This window comes from Pleurodeles waltl, chromosome 3_1 (assembly GCF_031143425.1).
Source record: "Pleurodeles waltl isolate 20211129_DDA chromosome 3_1, aPleWal1.hap1.20221129, whole genome shotgun sequence".
NCBI classification, from domain to species: domain Eukaryota; kingdom Metazoa; phylum Chordata; class Amphibia; order Caudata; family Salamandridae; genus Pleurodeles; species Pleurodeles waltl.
Window position 1 is genome coordinate 795,911,399 of NC_090440.1, and position 26,867 is coordinate 795,938,265.

Genomic DNA, 26,867 nt, shown 5'->3' on the forward strand with positions numbered 1-26,867 from the left:
AGACACCCATGCCTCTGTAGTAGCATTCCCCCCACAACCGGGGGAGGGTGGGAGAATCCAGGAGGTTTGGATGGCAAGATACCCTTCACTGCCAGAAAAAACCCTCTTCCTTAAGGCCCTCCTTTGTGAGTTACACGTTCACTTTGTGGACTGATACTGAACCACCTTACATTTCCAATGGGAGGAGTACTCTGGACTTTGGACTTCCAATGGTGTGCCATCTACTAAACTGACTTCAATCACCATGACTGACTCCTTCACATTTCTTATTTGTTTGTTGGTTCATGTCAAATATATCTTCTGTTAGTCGTAGCTTCACAATAAAATCACTCTCACTGATTCATTGTCTGTTGATATTGATTTTATATTTCGACATGTGGATATGTCAGACCATGTGAACCATACAAGGATGATCCAAGGTACCTGTTCAAGAAGGGATGTATGCATGTACATAGTGTCTAGCTCAGGATTACAACCATCCCACACAAACACATACATACAAGTGTCTGGTCAAGCTACAAATTGGATTGCAGTGTTCAGCACACAGACTGTCAATATATCTGAACAATTGCAAATCATAAATGATAGACTCATACTAGTAAATGAAGATATTTACAGGTACAGCCCTTGAGACCACGGAAGAAAGGGATTTTCCAGACATCGTCCTATAGAATAGGCAAAGATTAAAGTAGTTGATGTCACCAGCTTGAGCCTTACCACATACCCCCCCCCCCAAAGTAATCCAACAACACATAATCTAAGATTCAACAGAGGCAGTACAACAGTTTCTGATCACAGGGTCATCCTGATCCAATGCTCATGCATCTGGTGGTATGACACAAGCCTATGTCAGTGTTTTGGCACAGGCCCTAGTGGCCTACAATGATAAAACACATCTACAGCTGCATACAGGTCATACAAAAAGAGTGTTTAGTCAATTTGAATGTGAACTGACTTGGTTGTGAACTGGGACTACATATTTTATGACCACATGATGACAAACATGACGCATCAGGTCCTCCCCAGGATGGCAGAAACCTGTCTGAGGGGTTGGCAGCAGCAGCAGCTGCAGTGAAACCCAGGGAAAGGTAGTTTGGCAGTACCCGGGTCTGAGCTAGAGACTCAGGGGATCATGGAATTGTCTCCCCAATGCCAAAATGGCATTGGGGTGACAATTCCATGATCTTAGACATGTTACATGGCAATGTTCGGAGTTACCATTGTGACGCTATACATATGTCGTGACATATGTATAGTGCACCCGTGTAATGGTGTCCCCGCACTCACAAAGTCCGGGGAATTTGCCCTGAACAATGTGGGAGCACCTTGGCTAGTGACCGGGGTGCCCACACACTAAATAACTTAGCACCCAACCTTTACCAGGTAAAGGTTAGACATATAGGTGACTTATAAGTTACTTAAGTGCAGTGGTAAATGGCTGTGAAATAACGTGGACGTTATTTCACTCAGGCTGCACTGGCAGGCCTGTGTAAGAATTGTCAGATCTCCCTATGGGTGGCACAAGAAATGCTGCAGCCCATAGGGATCTCCTGGAACCCCAATACCCTGGGTACCTCAGTACCATATACTAGGGAATTATAAGGGTGTTCCAGTATGCCAATGTAAATTGGTGAAATTGGTCACTAGCCTGTTAGTGACAATTTGGAAAGAAATGAGAGAGCATAACCACTGAGGTTCTGGATAGCAGAGCCTCAGTGAGACAGTTAGTCATAACACAGGTAACACATACAGGGCACACTTATGAGCACTGGGGCCCTGGCTGGCAGGGTCCCAGTGACACATACAACTAAAACGACATATATACAGTGAAATATGGGGGTAACATGCCAGGCAAGATGGTACTTTCCTACAGAGGGCCATTGTGATTTGTTGCTATTATCAAGTTTTGCATTGCTAAGAAGTTTATTTTATAATTTTATAAATTATACTACTAATCAATATCTGTTTTTTCTTTTTTTATACAGATGAATGACGCCCTCTATTGGAATAATATGGTTTCCAAATTAGTTCTTCCAGTGTTGTTGTATTAATTTATATTGTGAGGGTATTCCAGCCTACAATTAACAAACATACACTCACTTACACAGTCAGACACCCACTTGCACTCCCATACAGCTATTCATACACCCACTAATCCACTTACACAAGCACTCACTTCTCACATACCTACACAGTCATTCAAAGATGCACTTTCTCACCCATATAAACACTCACACAGCTATTCACACACCGAATTAGAATTACACCCTTACAGCAACTCACACATAGACTCACACAGCCACATACCCACTGACATACCAACTCACTCACCCATAAAGCCACTTTCATATCCCCTCACAGAGTGATACAAGCACTCACATACCCACTGATATACTCACATACCCACAGAGACATTTACATCCTCACTAACTCACCCATAGAGTAACTCACACTGGTACTTACATGTACATAGCAACTCACACATTCACTCACATTCCATATAGTTCATCACACCCATTTACAGATGCAAATACCTACTCACATATATTCATACAGCCATTTAGATATTCACATACAAACCCACACAGACACTCACATACTCACTCAAACATCCATATACCCATTCTCACACCCACTCACACAACCTCCACAGATACTCACACACCCACTCAAACCATCACACACACAATTACATACCCGCACACAAATTTGCATCCCCACTAACACATCCATACAATTACTCACACAGCCACTCAGACACAAACTCACTCACCCATTCAGCCACTCTAACAGCCGTCACTATCAAACCCATACAACCAGTCACACACTCAGTCACACATAATGACACACCCACTTAAACACCCACACAGACATTTATATCCTCACCAACACGCCCACACTGTAACTCACACAGGTACTGGCACAGCTACACAGACATTTACAGACCAGTTCACACTCCCATACAGTCACTCAGACAAGCATTCACACAGTCAAGCACCCACTCACATACCCTTTTACACACTCACACACTGATTCACTCTCACACACCCACTCATACACCCATTGACATACTCATGCACCCACTCACACACCATAAAACCACTACCACACCTACTCACAGATCCTCACAGCCACTTACACATCTACTCTTACAACCATTCACACACTCACAAAGTACAAGTGAATCCACATATCTAGAAGTTGTGATCCATTTGTACACTCATACGCCCACTCACACACCCACTGAACCACACCTACAAAACCACTACTGCACCTCTTTACCCAACCACACAGCCACCCATACGCTGACTCACACACTCATTCAGACACTCACACACCCTCTAACACACCTATTCACACTCTAACACTCCCATTCACAATGGCATACCTACTCACTTCCCCGTTCACAAACTCAGACACCCACTCATACACTCATTCGCACACTCTTACATCCACTGATATACCCAGAAAATCACTACTGCTCCTCCTCACACAGCTACTCACACATTGACTCACACACCCACTAACACTCCTATTCTCTCTCTCACACACACACACACGCGCACAGTCTCAGACACTAATTCACACACTTCACTCATACCTGTATACCCAATTACACATGCATTTACCCACTTGCACACCCATTAACAGACCCACATAACCACTCAGACAACCACTCTGACACCCTTAAAAACAGTAACACCCACTCACAGTGAAAGATATGTAGACATAGAGCACCAGGTATTCAGACATTGACGAACAAACATATGATATCTTGTTTTCCTCTATTTCAACCAGAATAGGTGGTTCTTAAAAGAACCATTTCTTTGTGTTTTGGGAACTTTTTACATTTTTTAACTATAATTATAAATAGTAAAGTCCAGAAACACACATTTGTGGCTCATCTTAGCCTGTTTGAATGCTGGCATAGACTTTTTATGAACAGAAATATTTATTTTGGACACTATGCAAAGTGATCCCACTTTAGACATCTGTGACACAACTGCAGGGATATTGGCTGTCACAGCAGCACGAACCGGGTCCCCAGGAGCAAGATGCGCCACACCAGATAAAGTAGATGCCTGTGCTGCATCTCTCTCGATTTCTTCTCTTGCCAGGTGACAAGGGTGTATGGTCAGAAGATGTTTTAGCGTACTACTGGTGCTTAGGAATATTTTTTTATTTGTCTCTCTGGACAATTCCTTGCTGCAAATGTTGCATTTTACCTTCTTTGCAGCAACCCTTTTCTCTCCAGAAGAAATGGAGAAAAAAGTCCAAGCAATGGATTCCTTCTTTTTAGTTGAGGTCTTCTTCTTCTTTTTCTTCTCTCTCCTCTTCGTCCTATCTCTCTCTCCTCCAGATGCCATTTTTAAAACTGATTTGAAAAAAACACTAAAAAGTCAGATAAAGTTACAACTGTGCTAGAGAGGTGTGATAACTAAAAGACTAACTGAAGAAGAAAAAATGGGAAGGAACTTCTTGTAAAAGAGGTTGGCAGGTGTTTCAACCAATCAAATGTATTTGTTGCTCTGTCACGAGGGATTCGCAGATCTATCAATGTCACAGGAAATCTGGAAATATATGTTAAAACAACCTTGTAAGCTAGAATTACTTAGTGGAATATAAGTTTCTCTATTATTTTACTAAATCACTGTTGGAAATGGCCTTTCTTCAGGGTCACCCCCAAACTTTTTGCCTTCCTCCTCCTCTTTTTCAGAACTCATGTTTGCTGGCTTTAGGACTGCTAATCAGTGCTAAAGTGCATACGCTCTCTCCTTAAAAAACATGGTGACATTGTCTCATATCCAATTGGCGTATTTAATTTACTTGTAAGACTCTAGTCGAGTGCACTACATGTGCCCAGGGCCTGTAAATTAAATGCTACTAGTGGGCTGCAGCACTGGTTGTGCCACCCACATAAGTAGCCCCCTAACCATGTCTCGGGCGTGCCTCTGCAGTGCCTGTGTGTGCAGTTTTACTGCCACTTTGGCTTGGCATTTAAAAGTACTCCCTTTATCTACATATATGTCACCACTAAGGTAGGCCCTAGGTAGCCCATAAGGCACGGTGCTATGTAGGTAAAAGTCAGGACATGAACATGTGTGTTCTACATGTCCTGGTAGTGTAAAACTCCTAAATTTGTTTTTACACTGCTGTGAGGCCTGCTCCTTTCATAGAATAGCATTAGGGCTACCCTCATATACTGTTTGAGTGGTCGATCCTGATCTGAAAGGCGTAGCCAGGGCATATTTACAATGGCCAGAATGGTGATACAAAATCCTGCTTAATGGTGAAAGTTGGATTTTATATTACTATTTTAGAAATGCTACTTTTAGAAAGTGAGCATTTCTCTGCCCTTAATTCCTTTTGTGTCTTCCAATCTATGTCTGGCTAGGTTTAGTTGACAGCTCCCTTGTGCATTCACTCAGACAAACCCCAAACACAGGATACTCAACCTCACTTGCATACATCTGCATTTTGAATGGGTCTTTCTGGGCTGGGAGGGAGGAGGGCCTGACACTTACATGTCGAAGGACAGTAGCCTGCCCTCACACAAAGGACTGCCACACTCCCTAGTGGGACCCTGGCAGACATGATGGAACTGAAAGGGGACCTTGTGCACTTCTAATCCACTCTTTGAAGTTTCCCCCACTTCAAAAGCACATTTGGGTATTTCAACAGGGCCTCTGCCCCTACCAACTGGGACACATCTGAGGTAGACACTCTACTTCATCAAGACAGTTCCTGGAGAAGAGAACCTGAACCAGAACCTGCATCCTGCCAAGAAGAACTGCCTGGCTGCCCAAAGAACTCACCTAACTGCTTTCTGTGATGGACTGCTGCCTTACTGTTGCCTTGCTGCCTTGCTGCTCTCTGGCTGTGCTGAGAAGTGCTCTCCAAGGGCTTGGATAGAGCTTGCCTCCTGTTCCCTGAAGTCTCAGGACCAAAAAGACTTCATCTCTGCAAGAAGAACTCCTTGTGCGGCAAAAATCAATACACAGCCTTCATCGTGGTGAAACATTCACCACATGCTGAAACGGAACGACGCAGCCGGACTTCGCAATGAGACGATTGACGCAGTGCCAGTGTAGCGACTGGAAATTTGACGCACGGCCTACTGGATCGACGAAAACCCCACAACCCGAAGAGGATCCACGACCGAGTGGCAGAAATCGATGCACAGCTGTTCCTGTGTGGAAAATAAACTACGCATCGCTGTGTGCAGCCCGAGAAATCGACGCACACCTCCTTGTTTTCCATGCATCTCCTCCTCTGCGGTTCTTTGCAGAGATTTTGGACGCAAACCAGGTACTTTGTGCTTGCAAGAGACATTTCTTGCTTTTAAGAGACTAAAGACACTTTATATCATTTTTACAGTGATATCTCAAGATATACTTATTGCATTTTAATTGTTTTGACTTGCATCTTATCAGATAAATATTATATATTTTTCTAAACACTGTGTTGTGTATTTTCGTGGTGTTCTACTGTGTTATTGCATGATTTATTGCACAACTACTTTACACATTGCCTTCTAAGTTAAGCCTGACTGCTCAGTGCCAGGCTCCCAGAGGGTGGGCACAGGATAATTTGAATTGTGTGTGGCTTCCCCTGACTAGGGTGAGAGTCCTTGCTTGGACAGGCGGTAACCTGACTGCCAACCAAAGACTCCATTTCTAACAATCACTTACCTCAAACATCAATTTTATAGTTTCCATTTAAGTTTTAAGTGTTTCAGTAATCATGCCAGATCCAAGCTTCCCTTGCAGAACCCAGAACAGGAAGTGTGTATGGGTTGGGCTCGCATCAGATCCATAAATCCAGAAAAACATTTTTAAAAACACTGTTTTTGTTTTTAAAATAATCAAAGTGGTGTAATATAATAGTTTTGTACAGTTTTTTTTTTAACCTAAATTATTTCTAGATTAAAATCTCTTTAAAAATATAAGGTTGAAGTAATGTTATAGTTAGGTGTGTTTTATTAATATATTGTTTTTGAAAAAAACATTATAGTAAAGTACAGTATAGAAATACCATTACAAACCATAGAAATTCACTAAAGAAACAAAGGTTACATGGATGTTATCGTTAGGAAATCCCATTACAAAACATAGAAATTGTCTGAAAAAACCCAAGGTTATATGGACCTTATAGTTAGGAAATACCTTCAAATACCATTAAAAACCATAGAAATTCACTGAAAAAAAAGGTTACAGGGACACTATAGTTAGGAAATAGATTAAAAACATCTGAGAAATTAACGTACCAAAACAAAGGTTTATCAATGATGTCATCAGTGATGCCACTGACCATGTCATTAGTGCTTACCCTGGAACATAGCTGTTTGCTGTGACTCGGCGGCAGCTTTGATAGCTGCCGCCAAATCACAGCAAACACTCGGCTCACAGTGAGGGAGAGCTGTCCCTCGCTGCAAGCAGAGGTTGCTTTAGCAGCTCCCTCTCTGTGACAGCAATGCCGACTCCCACAGGAGGTGGGGAGCTGGCTAGGACTGCGGGGCCATCATTGTCTCTGCGTGCTTGGGGGGCTACCCAGTTCACATAGCTGGGCCCTGGGGTCCCCGGAGCCGAAATCGGCCCTGGGGAGGGGAGCCACGCAGCCTCCCTCCCCAAAAATAAATAAATAATTAGGCTAGGTGCTGGAGGATGGGGACCGCAGGGCCAAGATCAGTCCAGGGATGGGGGCCACACGGCCTCCCTACCAAAAAAAAACAATTTAGGCCAGATGTCGGAGGATGGGGCTCCCGGGGTCAAGATCGGCTCAGGGAAGGGGCAGTGGGGTCCCTCTTCCCCCCCAAAAAATAATTGTTTAGGTCAAGCCCTGAGGGATGGGAATCTCTGGGCCCGAGATCATCCTATGGTGGGCCACATTGTTATAGCCTGTGGCTGTGTGCAGCACAGGGTTGGGTGGATATAGGAGTTGGCCGCAGGGACTGGTCGCAGCTGAGGCCCTGCCGTCAACCCCTGCTGCGCACAGCCAAAGTCTGAGTGCAGAGTGGAGTTGGGTGGATATAGGGGTTGGCCACAGGGATTGGCCGTAGGACAGATGGTGGTTGGTTTAATGTATAGTAACTTTATGTTAAAAAAACATTAGCAATTCACTGAAAAAAACAAAAGTTACTGGGATGTTATAGTTAGGAAACAGAATTAAAAAAACATAGAAATTCACTTAAAAAAACAAAGGTTACAGGGACGTTAGAGTTAGGCTCACATTTTAAACGTACAAAAACGTCGAAATTCCCCTGGCATAGTTAGAGTTATCTCAAATAACTATACCTTGTGCCCTACAGTAACTACAACTTGCGCCCTCGCCATGCACTGCTAATTACCCCACAAATTACGGCACTCATGACATCTTTGCTAACATCATTGATAATATCAGTGTAATATTTGCAGTAAAACGTTTGATACTAGAGATAACTCTAACTGGTGAATTCCTATGGTTTTGTATGTTTAAAATGTGAGCCTAACTATAACGTCCCTGTCTCATTTGTTTTTTTCAGTGAATATATATATATATATATATATCAGTGACGTTATATATATTTATATAAAGTTTCATAATTCCAGTTCATCCCACCACCAATTGAAAAGTAGGCAACACTAAACCCCTAACCTCTCACTCATTCATTTTCTGACTAGTTTACAAATTGTTGCCATTACATAAGTATATATTAAGGTACTATGAACATGTTGACATCTTGATTCTTAAAAAGAGAAATAAACAAAGAATGAAATCATGGTTAACTACCCAATCAAACATGATAATTAGTTCTGCTAATTTCCTGTATTGATCTTTTTGCAATGGCATTACTCATGAATCGAAAAACAACATCATAGGCTGGTGATTGTTAACGTAATGATGTCAAAATTTCCTTTTTCCCATAGTAGCCCAATTCAATTGCTGCAGCAACACCAATGCCTTAAAAATATGAACCTATCGACATACTAAAAATTCAGAAAAAAATAAACAGAAATGTCAAATTGGTACATAAAATATGATAATACATTCTGCTCATTACCTTGTCGATCTTCTTGCAATGACTTTACTATCAATGGGAACAACATAATAGACTAGTCATTGATAAAGTCCTGTTTTTCGTACATTTCCTTTGTTGATCTTTTTGCAATGGCATTACTGTAAATAGGAACAACATCATTGACTAGTCATTGATAAAATCCTGTTTTCATTACTATTTACCAATGGTAGCTCAATTCAATTGCTACAGCAGCTCAAATGCCTTAAAACACAAACCTATATGCTGATGAATCAAGAAGAACTGAACAGAAACTATAAATTCAGTCATGGCAAAGTACCCATCAACATGTCTGATTCTCAATTCTACCTCCCACTGATGTCAATATTCTTCCCTCAATGGCATCGTTCAAGAAAGGAAACTGTGTAGTAGACTGATTATAGGTAAAGTACCCATTTTGGCATTACCCTTTTCTCCATTTTAACCCAATTCATTTGATGCAGCAACACCAATACCTTACACTATCTCCAATCAAAAATGCATGATCACGTTATTCTGTCCGAATGTTCATGATCAACAAAATCACCTCCTCCTGTGTTGTAATACCTGTGGCATATTTAATCATAATGTTTTGCTTTTCCCTTAATGGCCCACTGATACATTGCAACATTATGCATCTCTAAATCTCCAGATACTTCACAGCTCAACATGTACACATGACACTTCACTGTTCAAGGAATAACTGGAGTATACATATCTATACTTACACACACAAACATGCAAATGCATGTGTGTGTGCTAAATTCCAGAGTGGCAGTAGCAACCCTTTAGTTGTAGTTAGCCCTGTATAGCCCAAAAGAGCATAAAGAACAGACGATGGATGGAATGCTGAACATTGTCAATGTCTAGTCCAGGAGGACCTGGCCTGGAAGTTTGGGCTGGACTGTTCCCATGGGGTGCAGAATCAAGACTGATTTGCATATGGCTGGCTCCAAACTACAATGGCATGGTGAACCAAAAAACAATGGATTTACAGTCAGACCTCTGTTTGACATTGTTGAGCATTTTGTCCTTCATTTATTCTTTTTGCATTTGTCACCCTAAGTAAGACATGTATGCCTAGATGAGGGTCCCATGCTCTCCATGTCATCAGATTCAAGCTATGCTGACTGATGAAAAGTGATACCCCGAACATGATCTCAGGATGCTTGTTTCCGGTCCAGGAGGGACCTGGTCTGGCAGATCGGGCTGGACTGTTTCCATAGGAAGCAGGGTCTACTGATTTGCAGGTGGCTTGGCCGAAACTGGAATGGCTTGGTGAGGAAAATAATTATGGATTTAGGCCCAGAACTCTGGGGTGAATGTTTGACATTGCTCAGCATGCCGTCCATCATCTGTTCTTTTTGCATTTGTTGCCCCAGGTGCTTCAGGTATGCCCAGACGTGGCTCCCGAGTTCACTGTGCATATGATTGGGTAGCCGGGACCGTTTGCTTTGGAAAAACAGAGTGGCAGCAAAGCCAACTCAAGCAGCAGTGTCCTCTGGCACGCAGCAGATTTCTCTGATTTTCACCCACTCACAGAACTCCGCAGAAACCTGAGGAGTTTTTATGTAAATCAGCAATTCCACAGAGTGAAACTCCACAAGTTCCATCCACCCTTACTATTCATATGCATCCTGCCATGCATTTTTATATAATACGCTATATCATATAAATACTACACAGGCATTAAGTAGAAAATGTAAGGATGAATCACCTGTGTGTAGCAGGATGATAATTAATTGATCAAAGTCATTGTTGAAGCTTACTTTCCAAAAAGATATCTCTTAAATAGATTACTTAAAGAAGGCATAACTGTGAATAGGAAGACTGTCTTCTGCACACAAATGTATGTATGTTAAAACACATACACACTTGTACACCTGTTAAAATGTCTTTATTCTGGTGTCTGTCAGCAAATCTTTAATATGCAAAGTGAGAGTAAAAACATTCAACAATTTTCACTTTTAAAATTTGGAATGCATTATCTCTGATACGTACACAGTGTATATGTATTGTATTGCATTTTGTTATTAATGTCTTTGAAGTAGATCTGTGTGCTGTGTAGTGTCAATGCAGTATTTTGAATTAAGTATATCTAATGATCTAGAATATATCCTGAAAAACACTGCTTCACTGTAGAGTATCATGGGGCAGTGTATACAATCAGATACAAATTTAGTTAAAAATATTCCTTTGAAGACTAGTTTGTCTAAATTGATTGCAAAACATGAAGTATTTTATATGTTGTAAGTTATATACTGTATAATAATATTTAAATTTCTTACAAAAAATAACATATGTTTGTTTTAGATTTTAAACAACTTGAACATATAAAACTGTTGTAATGTTATAACGTCATTCCCAATGTAGTCATTTTTTAGATTCAGGGAACGAATCATATGATGTAATGAGTAACAATGCTTACTTTGAAACCTTTGACACCAGCTACTCCCCTGCCCCCCTTAGACGATGAAACATTTACTGAACACATGGATATTTTGGACAATTCATCACTAATCTTGGCAATTTACCACAATGTTACATTGTCTCCACAAGTTCCTATACCTGTGTGTTCTCTTAGAAGATCTAATCAATGTGCTCATGCGAATCATAATGATCCAGAAGTTGCATGTGAGACAAATGCACAGGACACAGCACCACTTTGCTGAAGAAGCCAAGAAGGGAATGGAGACGCTGGTGGACACTCTGGAAAGAGTCTGAAGGTGTCTGAGCCTAAATAAGAACTTGGCTCAGAACCTGAGAGAAACCTATTCTTGTCTTCTAGCTGACGAAGTTATAATGGGAATAAAACAAACAGGAACATCAGATGTGTCTCTTATTGAAAAGCAGCTAGAGAACATGAATTCCTCCATTAATACATTTCAATGTGGTCTAGACTACAAGATGGACTCCGTCATATCAGTGATAAGGGCCTGATTTATACTTTTTTAGCATTTGTTGACGCAAAAGCAGCACAAACTTACAAAATTCAATTATAGTTTGGAAGTTTGCGACACTTTTGCGTCAAACAGTTACGCAAATGCGGTGCTAAAAATTTATAAATCAGGCCCTCAGTGTCCCGAGTGAAAAAATAATCACTCTATTAACTTCTCAGCAGACCCTTGCCAGGGATCTCAGTGAAGCCTTCACTATACTCACTGATGTCTTAGGTAGCATGAGACCTACAAATGTCTTCCTCTAGTGCATCCTCAGTGCACACTGCCAAAGGTTTGTGTGCTCTTACTAAAGCGAGGAACATGAGGATTCACCGGAGGGTGAAAATGTAGACATATATATTGTGCATCACAATATTGCAAAATAGACATCAGTGAGCCAATATTGTATAGTATTTTTCATTGTTTTGAGCTTGTCTTCATGTTATTTTTTTGCATACCAGCAGTTCTATGTTGGTGTTTTGGGTGTTATGTAGATTGTTTCTATTTGGTACTATAAATAACATGTTGTTACTCTTGCAGACATAGTTATTTTTCAAACTTTTCCTAATTAACTTTTAAAGTGTGTAACCACTTAAAATGTATAATAGTTCAATCATTCTTAGTAAAATTACACATATATAAAATTAGTAAAGTCTGTGTATTTACCAAGAACACAAATATACCCAGGGGCATACAGTGTTATTTAGCACGATGTAACCTTGCATTTGCATGAAGATGCATGGCTTTTAGCACACATTCTCATGCATCTATGTTTAGCATAACTTTATGTAGGAAAAGTCACTCATTACATCCCAAACCATCTTAATGCCTGGAGAGAACAGTTCAAAGAGTGCGGTCAGTATTTTCTTTAGCTGGTCAAGCTTTAGGAGAATACAGAGATGTATGGTGAATTGTTGGTTGATTGTTGGATTTTGGATCATTTGTCTGCTGTGATAGTTTATAAGTTTGTGAGTTTTGTCAATTGTATGTTGTCTTGGTCTACTTTATGCCTGTTTGTTAGTGATAAATTAAATTTTTATTTCTGTAAGTTTGTTGGTTTGATTGTTACTTGTTTAGAAAGCCCTAGTTAGTTTTGGGTATTTGTAGAGGTTAGTTTTGGGTGTTAGTAGTGTTAGATCTGGGGATATTAAGGGGGTCATTCCTACCCTGGCGGTCTATGACCGCCAGGGTAGGTGACGGAGGAAGCACCGCCAACAGGCTGGTGATGCTTCCGGGGGCATTCTGACCGTGGCGGTAAAGCCGCGGTCAGAAACGGGAAACCGGGGGGACACGCTGCCCCAGGGAATCCTCCACGGCGGCGCTGCTTGCAGCGCCGCCATGGGGATTCCGACCCCCTTACCGCCATCCTGTTCCTGGCGGTTTTCACCGCCAGGAACAGGATGGCGGGAACGGGTGTCGTGGGACCCCTGGGGGCCCCTGCACGGCCCATGCCACTGGCATGGGCAGTGCAGGGGCCCCCTAACAGGGCCCCATTAAGATTTTCAGTGTCTGCATAGCAGACACTGAAAATCGCGACGGGTGCCACTGCACCCGTCGCACCCCTTCCACTCCGCCGGCTCCATTCGGAGCCGGCATCCTCGTGAAAGGGGGTTTCCCGCTGGGCGGCGGGCGGCCTTCTGGCGGTCGCCCGCCAGCCCAGTGGGAAACTCAGAATGACCGCCGCGGTCTTTTGACCGCGGTACGGTCTTCTGGCGGTTCCCGCTTGGTGGGCGGCAACCGCCGCCCGCCAATCTAGGAATGACCCCCTAAGTCTGGAAGAAGTAGGCAGGGCACCCGCTACACTAATTGTGAACAGCAGGAACTTGGTGGATTGATATTGTTCATAGTCCATTGCTTGTGACGCATTCTTGCAGCTAGAGGAAGAGCAAGTTAAGGTTACCCTTCACATGAAAGGCAGAAAAGTTGGGAGAGGGTAACCCACCACCTAGTTGATGTCTCCAATGTGTCCAGGAGCATGCAGAAGGTGTAGCACAGAAGGTTAATATAGTGTCACAGGAAGGAGACTGCCATCACCAACTCAGAAGTGAAATTGGAGGGGAAGTAGTTAAGACTTATGCAAATATTCTATGTTCTTCATAGTAAATAATTATCTTCCCAGGTGCCATACATGTTAAATCTAAGTTATCCAGCTTCAAAAGAATAATTTTAATAATGTTTATGTTACAATTATTATTAGTACAAAAATCACCCCTTCCACCCTTGCCCCATAAAACTAAACTACCCTGGCACCCCCACCCACCCTGATCCCTAAAGAAAAAACTATCCAGATGCCCCCACCCCACCCCTAAAAACTAAACTACCCTGACCCCCACCCACCCTGAGCCCTCAAAAAACCTACCCCACCCCTAAAAACTAAACTATGCCGACATCCCCACCCACCCTGAGCCCTAAAACCTTCCCCCTAGGAAGTAAACTACCCTAACTACCCCACCCACCCCAAGCCTTATAAATAAACAACTATCCAACCTTCCACCCCTGCTCCTAAAAACTAAATTACCCCGACCCGCCCTGAGCCCTAAAAAAAACTATCCAACCCTTCAACCCCTTCCCCTAAAAACTAAAGTACCCCGACAACCCACCTACCCTAAGCCTTGAATCTACCCCACTGCTAAAAACTACCCACCAACCCTGCCCCAACCCCACCTACCTCACAGTGTCATTGTCTGATCCTTCCTCCTCCTCTCGCCCCCAGCCTTGCGTCCTTTTTTAAACCTTCTCCCACCCCTTTAAAAATAAACTACCCCACCCTATGCCCTAAATAAAAATAAATACCCAACCCCCCACTCCCGCCTTAAAAAACAAAAATAAATGAACCCCCGATGTATAGCCCACCCTGGCCCTTCACCTACGTTAAGGCCAATCCCTCAATCCACCCACCACCCCTGCCCCAGCCCCACTTACCTCACCGCATCCTCCACATCCACTCCTGAACAACGCATTACTTTTTCTGTGCCTTAACCACGCATATGTGTAGTTTAGGACATGCAGGGTTAAGGCACAGAAAAAGCCATGCATTGTTCCGGCAAGCGTGGTTATGCTTGCGTGGGAAACGTCCACGTTTACGAGTGGTTAAGGACGTTTCCCTCATTCATGGCTCCTATTAGGCTACATCAAGCAGGGTCCAGTCCTCTTCTGATCTTCCACAGACGCACAAAGATTTCTGCAGAGGGTGCTTTGTGATGCCTTATTTATGGTTGACACTAGCTAGTGGTTGGGGGTGAGCTGTGAGTCCTCCCCAAATAATGGTTTACCAGTTCCCAGGTACAATCCAACACACATATGAAACAGTTTTCGTTTGGCCTAAGGCAAACAAACCACAGTACCTCTTACTTCTAAAATTCAAGATTTAGATAAGCTTCCTCCTTTGTGCTGAATCTGTGTGTGCACCCAGAAATGTAGCCAGGGAAAAAGGCAGTCCCCTTGTGAGAAATTGGGCTGTTGTTGACGGTGTGAGCCATTGTCAAGCAGCAGCCACAATTTCTTGTAGGGTAAACAACATATCACTAAATTAAACTATACCTAACCCTAGGTAGCTTGGCGCAAAAAGCTACCGCAAAAAGCAATTAGGCTTAATTTACAGGCAATGTGTAAAGTATTTATGCAGCACACAAGCAGTAATAAACTGAAAACACAACACAAGAAAAATCCCACTTTAGAAAAATAGAGTAAATACATAATTTACACCAAAACAACAATAATTCTATCAGTAGAACCATGTGAATTCTTAAAGTTTTTACTAAAAAGCAGGGCCTAAAAGATGAAAGCGCCAACTGCAGACATTTAGTCGTGCGAGACCGGGTAAAAAAAATATGGCCAACTTCAATGGAGGGAGGTTTGGATAGACAGTTGGGGCTTAACTTTGAACTTAGAAGAAGTTCAAGAAAAATGTTCTGAGAGGGTAACGTTTAGTGGGGCAAGGATGCAGGCAGTGTCTGAGGAAGGAGGGCCATCGTCGGGGAGCCTTAGGTCGAAACCACAGTGAAGATCTCTTCGTTCAGACTTACGGCCTGATTTTGACTTTGGTGGTCAGACTGTCAGACTGTCATGTTGGCGGTCCCAAAAAAACTGCTGTGCAGGTGGTTTACAGACCGACGTATCGCGATGGAAGCAGGCAGGACTGCCGCCCACCAAGCATCTCGTAACTAGGTGGTCTGACCTCCACCAACCTCAGCGCCAACCTTCAAGCCTATTACAATCACACAGTCGCCTTGCCGATCTCCTTTTTTGTATATGACATAGATTAGGCACCCCTTTTTCCACTACCCCATAGAACATCCTTCACACACTTTTGTCCATTCACTTCTCCTATTCAGTATCTCCCTGTCACCCATTTTCTTTCCACCATGTCACGTTCCAAAAATCCCAGTTTTTCCAAAGATGAGTTATGAGTCATTGAGGATGAAACCATGGGCCAGATGTATCAAAGGATTTTGCATTCGCAAACAATGCGAATTGGTAAATTTCACTGTTTGTGAAAGCAAAATCGCCTTTCACGATGTATGAAAGGCATTCGCAGTACAATATTAAGGAATCGCTAAAATAGCGATTCCTTACAATTGCGATGAGATATTGTGAATCGCATACTGTGATTCGCAAATAGCGACAAGACATTGCGAATCGCATACTGTGATTTGCAAAACCTGAATCGCAATGCAATGCATCAACCAGTCGCAAATTGCGATTATTCGCTGAATGGGTTTTTGCACGTGCAATTTACCACAAATTGAAATCGGGTGGTAAACAGGTGCAAACCATATAAAGAGGCCCAGAATGACTCAGTCTCTTTTCCACAATGGCTGCATTCTATGTCATGGTGAGGAGGATGAGGATCCTGGCAGATATGAGGAGAGGGCATTACTCCTTTTGACCAGATAGAGGAGGAGATAAGTACAGGTTAAACTCATCCATAATACTTGACCTGATGGCTGATCTACAACCCCTACTTCAGCGGAACACACACAGGACCAATATCATACCCACCCATATGCACCTTTTAGCCTCAGGGAGCTATCAAGGGGTCATAGCAGCAGCTGGAGGTGTCTCACAGAGTGCGCCTTCACGCTTCTTCAATGCATTCCTCAATGCCATGCTTAGCAAAATCCATCTGCACATAAGATTCCCCAACACCCCACAGGATTTGCAACAAACCAAATACAATTTCTACCAGATTGCCCAATTCCCACATGTCATTGGCTGCATCGATGGGACACAAGTAGTGCCACAGAGCATTTTATCGGAACAGAAAGAGTACACATTCCATGAACATACAAGTCATAAGCAATGCCTCTAACGTTATAACGGATCTTGTGGTCAGATACCCAGGTAGCACACATGACTCCTACATCTTCAGGCACAGTGGAATACACACAGAACTACTTGCTGGGGAGTTTGGCGAAGGATACCTACTTTGTAATGTAATAGTTGACAATGTCGCCTTAATGTGTATGTGATGTCATGGATAGCAATTACTCATTTTACTCTCCTGTCATTCTAGGAGACAGTGCATATGCAGTGCGGTCCTTCATCCTAACACCCTATCTTAATCCTGCCACGCTAGGCAAAAGGAGGTACAATGCAGCACACAGGACGACATGCAGCATTGTAGAGAGGACCTTTGGCCTGCTAAAGAGCCATTTCCGATGCCTGCAGAAGAGTGGTGGTGCACTGCAATACAGCCCCCAAAACAACTGCAAAATCATGGCTACATGTGCTATGTTGCACAACATCGCAACAACGAGGGGCATACCAGTGGAACCCACAGAGCCTGGCTCCGATGAGGTTGGCAATCCCTTGGCAACCCTTCAGCCAGCAGACAGAAGCAGTGCAGTAGAGGGCAGACAAAGACGTGCTGAGATCACCCGCAACTATTTCTGATGTAAGTAATGACAACACCACATCTACTTTTATGTATTGCTGTAAGTAGCATCTTTATTGCCTTGACTTCAGGTAATATATGTGTGATTAGGACATAGGTAAGCACTATACACAAATAGGTCCTAGTTACAGTGCCACACTATTAGGATCATAGTATCACTGCATTGCTACATGATATGCAAGTCCCCTGTACCTCTCAACATTACTTTCTACATCCACGCACTCCACTTGAGTGTTCAGTGGTCTCAGTGGCACCTCTTGTTGCGGGTTCCGAGACACTACTGTGTCAGGTACTGCGACGCCTGGGATCCATCACAGGGGCTGTGAGACTGCCGAGACTAGAGAGCTCCTCTGTATCCCCACCACCCAGTTCGCTGTTTGTAGCACTCCAGGCTGTCAGCATTGTCTTCAAAACATTGGTGATTTGCACCAATCCTCGTGCAACGTCCCGACTGCAATGTGCCATCTCCACTTGCATGCCCACAGCAAGTCATGACACCAAAGCAGTTGTGGTAGTGAGCCTATTGACAGATCTGCAGAACTCATACAACCTGCCCATCAATTGGTGATGGTGCCTACGGTGGCTGACATGCTCCTGCTGCATCACATTGCAGAGTTCCCTAATGCATTTGTCATCTCCCTTGCATTTTCTGCTGCTGTTTGCTGTCCCTCATGCAGCTTGCACATGTTGTCATTGAGAGACTCCAACTGCTTGTGCATTGATCCCATGTTGTCATTGAGAGACTCAAACTGCCTGTGCATTGCTCCCATGTTTTGATCAATTGACACCAACTGCCTGTGCATTGACCTCATGTGTTTACATTGCAGGTGCTGCACTTTCAGCATGGAAGCCTTGAGGCCACCAAACAGTCTTAGGCCCGCACCTTTCTCTGTGCACTGTTTGCCTTCTTCGCAACACCTCCTGAGGGGAGTGGACTGACGCTGCGGCAGGGACTGCTGTCTGTCGGTGCTTCTAGCCTCTGGGGGTGGTGTGGGTACTTCATCTGGCAATTCATCTGAGTCCAGGTTATACTCAGAGAGGGATAGCACTCTTGCCCTGCATCTAGTTGGTGCTTGCATGATGGACTCACTGGTGTTTGAGTCGGACTGTGGCTGACTTTCGCAATCCCCCACATTTCCACCTTCTGCTGTGTTAGGGCCCGGAACATCTGCAACAACAATTTGCAGCATGTCATTCTTGGATATGTACTCGCACAGTTGCGTAATAGGAATGAATTTACCCTGGCATAGTATCTCTGAAAGTCTTTTGTGTCGTGTATCTGTTTGGTTTTAGACTATCTTGCTATTTATGTGGTAGATGCAATTTAGGGGTGTGGACTACCACTCTCATAATGCATTGTTGTGTTGTATGTAAAATGTGGCATGGACTACTCATCACACTGCATACTGCGACAACTATTTTCTAAGGGCCATTTGTACATGCACATATGGGGAAACACATCATTACTGCCATTACCTTTGCTGGTGCAGGGTGTGCCTGAGGTGTCAATGTCAGTGACACCACTGACAGCTTCAGGAAGCAGTGTTGACTCCACCATGTCTTCCATTGGTGTAGACTGTTTCTGGGTGGATGGTCCTCCTCCAGTGCTCTTTGCCTCCTTCAGCCTGCTTGCTATCCTTTCTTTGCCACGTGAACGTAAGTCGTACCAGCGCTTACGATGCTTCGATGGAGCGCTGTGCAACACCCACTGTGCATATTTTGGTCTGGATGCCTGACCACATTTTTCTCTTCTCACTTTCCGGCACCTGTAGTGAGTGTTTTCCAAATAACTTGTCATGGTTCCTGACCACCTCTCCTTGAGCACCTCCAATTCCTGCTTACTGAATTTAAGTTTGCGCTTCCTCTCTACTTTCTCCTTCACATTCCCATCAGTAGCCAATATTTTGTTTGGTCCTGGCTGACTCTCAAGACTGCCTCCCTGGTGCTTGCCTGGATCTCTCTGCCTGCTCCTGTGGTTGGGGCTTCTGGAAAGAGCATGCACTGACTCACTTCCTGACTGTGATGTCATCAGGCTGTTCCAGATTGCCGGTATCGCAATTTGCAATTTCCAAATACCGATTCACAATTTTTGCGATTCGGTATTTGGAACTCGCAAATTGCAATTGCGATTTTTAAGAAATCGCTATTACCGAATCACAATTTTCATACATCACATTTTGCATTTCTTAAATAGCGATTTCTTAAAATTCGATATTTAAGAAATACAAACCGGGAGCTTGATACATCTGGCCCCATAGTAGTAGAGCCAGAATTGTTTGGAGCCCAAGTCTAGCACACACCTCTCAGTAGGAAAATGGATATGTGGACAAGGTAGTTGACAGAGTGAATGTTGTAGGCACCACCATATGTACAAAGGAGGACATTAGGAAGAGGTGAAACAACCTCAGGGACAAGGTCCATTCCCTGGCCTCCAGGCAGCAGCTGGAGATCGAGAAAACTGGTGGTGGCTCTCCCAGTACCCCGTTAAGACTCTTTCCCTGGGAGGAGAAGGTGTTGGCCATCCTGCATCCTGAGGCTTGACAGGAATAGCTGGGGTAGTGGAGTCTGGTAAGTTACAACACAAAGGGATTCACAGAAATGCAATGTCATGCATGCTCACAGCTCAGTTTTTGCCACTGTCTTGTTCATGTACTTCACCAACATTCAATTCCCAAAGTATCTGATTTTAAACACTGTCAGTAAGTGTTATTGGACCAAACATCATGTTGGCCAGGACAGCATTAGCCATGTCTTGGGGGTCTTTCAGGAGTCCCAAGACATGATGGGCCAGGTATTGACCGAACTCCAGGGAATCAAGCAGCTACAGAGGGACATGCATAGAGACATGCATGAACAGATGGAGGCTCACAGTTCCAACATGGCCTCCCTAACAGGGGTGCTGAGGGACATACACATAACCCTGATCAGGGCTTTTCAAAACCAATCTTACACTTCCTTCGTCTCATCAATAGCAGGCCATCGACATCAGCTCCTGCCACAGGAATGGAGGCCCTGCCAGTGGAACAACCAGCCAAAGACACCCATGCCTCTGTAGTAGCATTCCCCCCACAACCGGGGGAGGGTGGGAGAATCCAGGAGGTTTGGATGGCAAGATACCCTTCACTGCCAGAAAAAACCCTCTTCCTTAAGGCCCTCCTTTGTGAGTTAAACGTTCACTTTGTGGACTGATACTGAACCACCTTACATTTCCAATGGGAGGAGTACTCTGGACTTTGGACTTCCAATGGTGTGCCATCTACTAAACTGACTTCAATCACCATGACTGACTCCTTCACATTTCTTATTTGTTTGTTGGTTCATGTCAAATATATCTTCTGTTAGTCGTAGCTTCACAATAAAATCACTCTCACTGATTCATTGTCTGTTGATATTGATTTTATATTTCGACATGTGGATATGTTAGACCATGTGAACCATACAAGGATGATCCAAGGTACCTGTTCAAGAAGGGATGTATGCATATACATAGTGTCTAGCTCAGGATTACAACCATCCCACACAAACACATACATACAAGTGTCTGGTCAAGCTACAAATTGGATTGCAGTGTTCAGCACACAGACTGTCAATATATCTGAACAATTGCAAATCATAAATGATAGACTCATACTAGTAAATGAAGATATTTACAGGTACAGCCCTTGAGACCACGGAAGAAAGGGATTTTCCAGACATCGTCCTATAGAATAGGCAAAGATTAAAGTAGTTGATGTCACCAGCTTGAGCCTTACCACATACCCCCCCCCCCAAAGTAATCCAACAACACATAATCTAAGATTCAACAGAGGCAGTACAACAGTTTCTGATCACAGGGTCATCCTGATCCAATGCTCATGCATCTGGTGGTATGACACAAGCCTATGTCAGTGTTTTGGCACAGGCCCTAGTGGCCTACAATGATAAAACACATCTACAGCTGCATACAGGTCATACAAAAAGAGTGTTTAGTCAATTTGAATGTGAACTGACTTGGTTGTGAACTGGGACTACATATTTTATGACCACATGATGACAAACATGACGCATCAGGTCCTCCCCAGGATGGCAGAAACCTGTCTGAGGGGTTGGCAGCAGCAGCAGCTGCAGTGAAACCCAGGGAAAGGTAGTTTGGCAGTACCCGGGTCTGAGCTAGAGACTCAGGGGATCATGGAATTGTCTCCCCAATGCCAAAATGGCATTGGGGTGACAATTCCATGATCTTAGACATGTTACATGGCAATGTTCGGAGTTACCATTGTGACGCTATACATATGTCGTGACATATGTATAGTGCACCCGTGTAATGGTGTCCCCGCACTCACAAAGTCCGGGGAATTTGCCCTGAACAATGTGGGAGCACCTTGGCTAGTGACCGGGGTGCCCACACACTAAATAACTTAGCACCCAACCTTTACCAGGTAAAGGTTAGACATATAGGTGACTTATAAGTTACTTAAGTGCAGTGGTAAATGGCTGTGAAATAACGTGGACGTTATTTCACTCAGGCTGCACTGGCAGGCCTGTGTAAGAATTGTCAGATCTCCCTATGGGTGGCACAAGAAATGCTGCAGCCCATAGGGATCTCCTGGAACCCCAATACCCTGGGTACCTCAGTACCATATACTAGGGAATTATAAGGGTGTTCCAGTATGCCAATGTAAATTGGTGAAATTGGTCACTAGCCTGTTAGTGACAATTTGGAAAGAAATGAGAGAGCATAACCACTGAGGTTCTGGATAGCAGAGCCTCAGTGAGACAGTTAGTCATAACACAGGTAACACATACAGGGCACACTTATGAGCACTGGGGCCCTGGCTGGCAGGGTCCCAGTGACACATACAACTAAAACGACATATATACAGTGAAATATGGGGGTAACATGCCAGGCAAGATGGTACTTTCCTACAGAGGGCCATTGTGATTTGTTGCTATTATCAAGTTTTGCATTGCTAAGAAGTTTATTTTATAATTTTATAAATTATACTACTAATCAATATCTGTTTTTTCTTTTTTTATACAGATGAATGACGCCCTCTATTGGAATAATATGGTTTCCAAATTAGTTCTTCCAGTGTTGTTGTATTAATTTATATTGTGAGGGTATTCCAGCCTACAATTAACAAACATACACTCACTTACACAGTCAGACACCCACTTGCACTCCCATACAGCTATTCATACACCCACTAATCCACTTACACAAGCACTCACTTCTCACATACCTACACAGTCATTCAAAGATGAACTTTCTCACCCATATAAACACTCACACAGCTATTCACACACCGAATTAGAATTACACCCTTACAGCAACTCACACATAGACTCACACAGCCACATACCCACTGACATACCAACTCACTCACCCATAAAGCCACTTTCATATCCCCTCACAGAGTGATACAAGCACTCACATACCCACTGATATACTCACATACCCACAGAGACATTTACATCCTCACTAACTCACCCATAGAGTAACTCACACTGGTACTTACATGTACATAGCAACTCACACATTCACTCACATTCCATATAGTTCATCACACCCATTTACAGATGCAAATACCTACTCACATATATTCATACAGCCATTTAGATATTCACATACAAACCCACACAGACACTCACATACTCACTCAAACATCCATATACCCATTCTCACACCCACTCACACAACCTCCACAGATACTCACACACCCACTCAAACCATCACACACACAATTACATACCCGCACACAAATTTGCATCCCCACTAACACATCCATACAATTACTCACACAGCCACTCAGACACAAACTCACTCACCCATTCAGCCACTCTAACAGCCGTCACTATCAAACCCATACAACCAGTCACACACTCAGTCACACATAATGACACACCCACTTAAACACCCACACAGACATTTATATCCTCACCAACACGCCCACACTGTAACTCACACAGGTACTGGCACAGCTACACAGACATTTACAGACCAGTTCACACTCCCATACAGTCACTCAGACAAGCATTCACACAGTCAAGCACCCACTCACATACCCTTTTACACACTCACACACTGATTCACTCTCACACACCCACTCATACACCCATTGACATACTCATGCACCCACTCACACACCATAAAACCACTACCACACCTACTCACAGATCCTCACAGCCACTTACACATCTACTCTTACAACCATTCACACACTCACAAAGTACAAGTGAATCCACATATCTAGAAGTTGTGATCCATTTGTACACTCATACGCCCACTCACACACCCACTGAACCACACCTACAAAACCACTACTGCACCTCTTTACCCAACCACACAGCCACCCATACGCTGACTCACACACTCATTCAGACACTCACACACCCTCTAACACACCTATTCACACTCTAACACTCCCATTCACAATGGCATACCTACTCACTTCCCCGTTCACAAACTCAGACACCCACTCATACACTCATTCGCACACTCTTACATCCACTGATATACCCAGAAAATCACTACTGCTCCTCCTCACACAGCTACTCACACATTGACTCACACACCCACTAACACTCCTATTCTCTCTCTCACACACACACACACGCGCACACAGTCTCAGACACTAATTCACACACTTCACTCATACCTGTATACCCAATTACACATGCATTTACCCACTTGCACACCCATTAACAGACCCACATAACCACTCAGACAACCACTCTGACACCCTTAAAAACAGTAACACCCACTCACAGTGAAAGATATGTAGACATAGAGCACCAGGTATTCAGACATTGACGAACAAACATATGATATCTTGTTTTCCTCTATTTCAACCAGAATAGGTGGTTCTTAAAAGAACCATTTCTTTGTGTTTTGGGAACTTTTTACATTTTTTAACTATAATTATAAATAGTAAAGTCCAGAAACACACATTTGTGGCTCATCTTAGCCTGTTTGAATGCTGGCATAGACTTTTTATGAACAGAAATATTTATTTTGGACACTATGCAAAGTGATCCCACTTTAGACATCTGTGACACAACTGCAGGGATATTGGCTGTCACAGCAGCACGAACCGGGTCCCCAGGAGCAAGATGCGCCACACCAGATAAAGTAGATGCCTGTGCTGCATCTCTCTCGATTTCTTCTCTTGCCAGGTGACAAGGGTGTATGGTCAGAAGATGTTTTAGCGTACTACTGGTGCTTAGGAATATTTTTTTATTTGTCTCTCTGGACAATTCCTTGCTGCAAATGTTGCATTTTACCTTCTTTGCAGCAACCCTTTTCTCTCCAGAAGAAATGGAGAAAAAAGTCCAAGCAATGGATTCCTTCTTTTTAGTTGAGGTCTTCTTCTTCTTTTTCTTCTCTCTCCTCTTCGTCCTATCTCTCTCTCCTCCAGATGCCATTTTTAAAACTGATTTGAAAAAAACACTAAAAAGTCAGATAAAGTTACAACTGTGCTAGAGAGGTGTGATAACTAAAAGACTAACTGAAGAAGAAAAAATGGGAAGGAACTTCTTGTAAAAGAGGTTGGCAGGTGTTTCAACCAATCAAATGTATTTGTTGCTCTGTCACGAGGGATTCGCAGATCTATCAATGTCACAGGAAATCTGGAAATATATGTTAAAACAACCTTGTAAGCTAGAATTACTTAGTGGAATATAAGTTTCTCTATTATTTTACTAAATCACTGTTGGAAATGGCCTTTCTTCAGGGTCACCCCCAAACTTTTTGCCTTCCTCCTCCTCTTTTTCAGAACTCATGTTTGCTGGCTTTAGGACTGCTAATCAGTGCTAAAGTGCATACGCTCTCTCCTTAAAAAACATGGTGACATTGTCTCGTATCCAATTGGCGTATTTAATTTACTTGTAAGACTCTAGTCGAGTGCACTACATGTGCCCAGGGCCTGTAAATTAAATGCTACTAGTGGGCTGCAGCACTGGTTGTACCACCCACATAAGTAGCCCCCTAACCATGTCTCGGGCGTGCCTCTGCAGTGCCTGTGTGTGCAGTTTTACTGCCACTTTGGCTTGGCATTTAAAAGTACTCCCTTTTTCTACATATATGTCACCACTAAGGTAGGCCCTAGGTAGCCCATAAGGCACGGTGCTATGTAGGTAAAAGTCAGGACATGAACATGTGTGTTCTACATGTCCTGGTAGTGTAAAACTCCTAAATTTGTTTTTACACTGCTGTGAGGCCTGCTCCTTTCATAGAATAGCATTAGGGCTACCCTCATATACTGTTTGAGTGGTCGATCCTGATCTGAAAGGCGTAGCCAGGGCATATTTACAATGGCCAGAATGGTGATACAAAATCCTGCTTAATGGTGAAAGTTGGATTTTATATTACTATTTTAGAAATGCTACTTTTAGAAAGTGAGCATTTCTCTGCCCTTAATTCCTTTTGTGTCTTCCAATCTATGTCTGGCTAGGTTTAGTTGACAGCTCCCTTGTGCATTCACTCAGACAAACCCCAAACACAGGATACTCAGCCTCACTTGCATACATCTGCATTTTGAATGGGTCTTTCTGGGCTGGGAGGGAGGAGGGCCTGACACTTACATGTCGAAGGACAGTAGCCTGCCCTCACACAAAGGACTGCCACACTCCCTAGTGGGACCCTGGCAGACATGATGGAACTGAAAGGGGACCTTGTGCACTTCTAATCCACTCTTTGAAGTTTCCCCCACTTCAAAAGCACATTTGGGTATTTCAACAGGGCCTCTGCCCCTACCAACTGGGACACATCTGAGGTAGACACTCTACTTCATCAAGACAGTTCCTGGAGAAGAGAACCTGAACCAGAACCTGCATCCTGCCAAGAAGAACTGCCTGGCTGCCCAAAGAACTCACCTAACTGCTTTCTGTGATGGACTGCTGCCTTACTGTTGCCTTGCTGCCTTGCTGCTCTCTGGCTGTGCTGAGAAGTGCTCTCCAAGGGCTTGGATAGAGCTTGCCTCCTGTTCCCTGAAGTCTCAGGACCAAAAAGACTTCATCT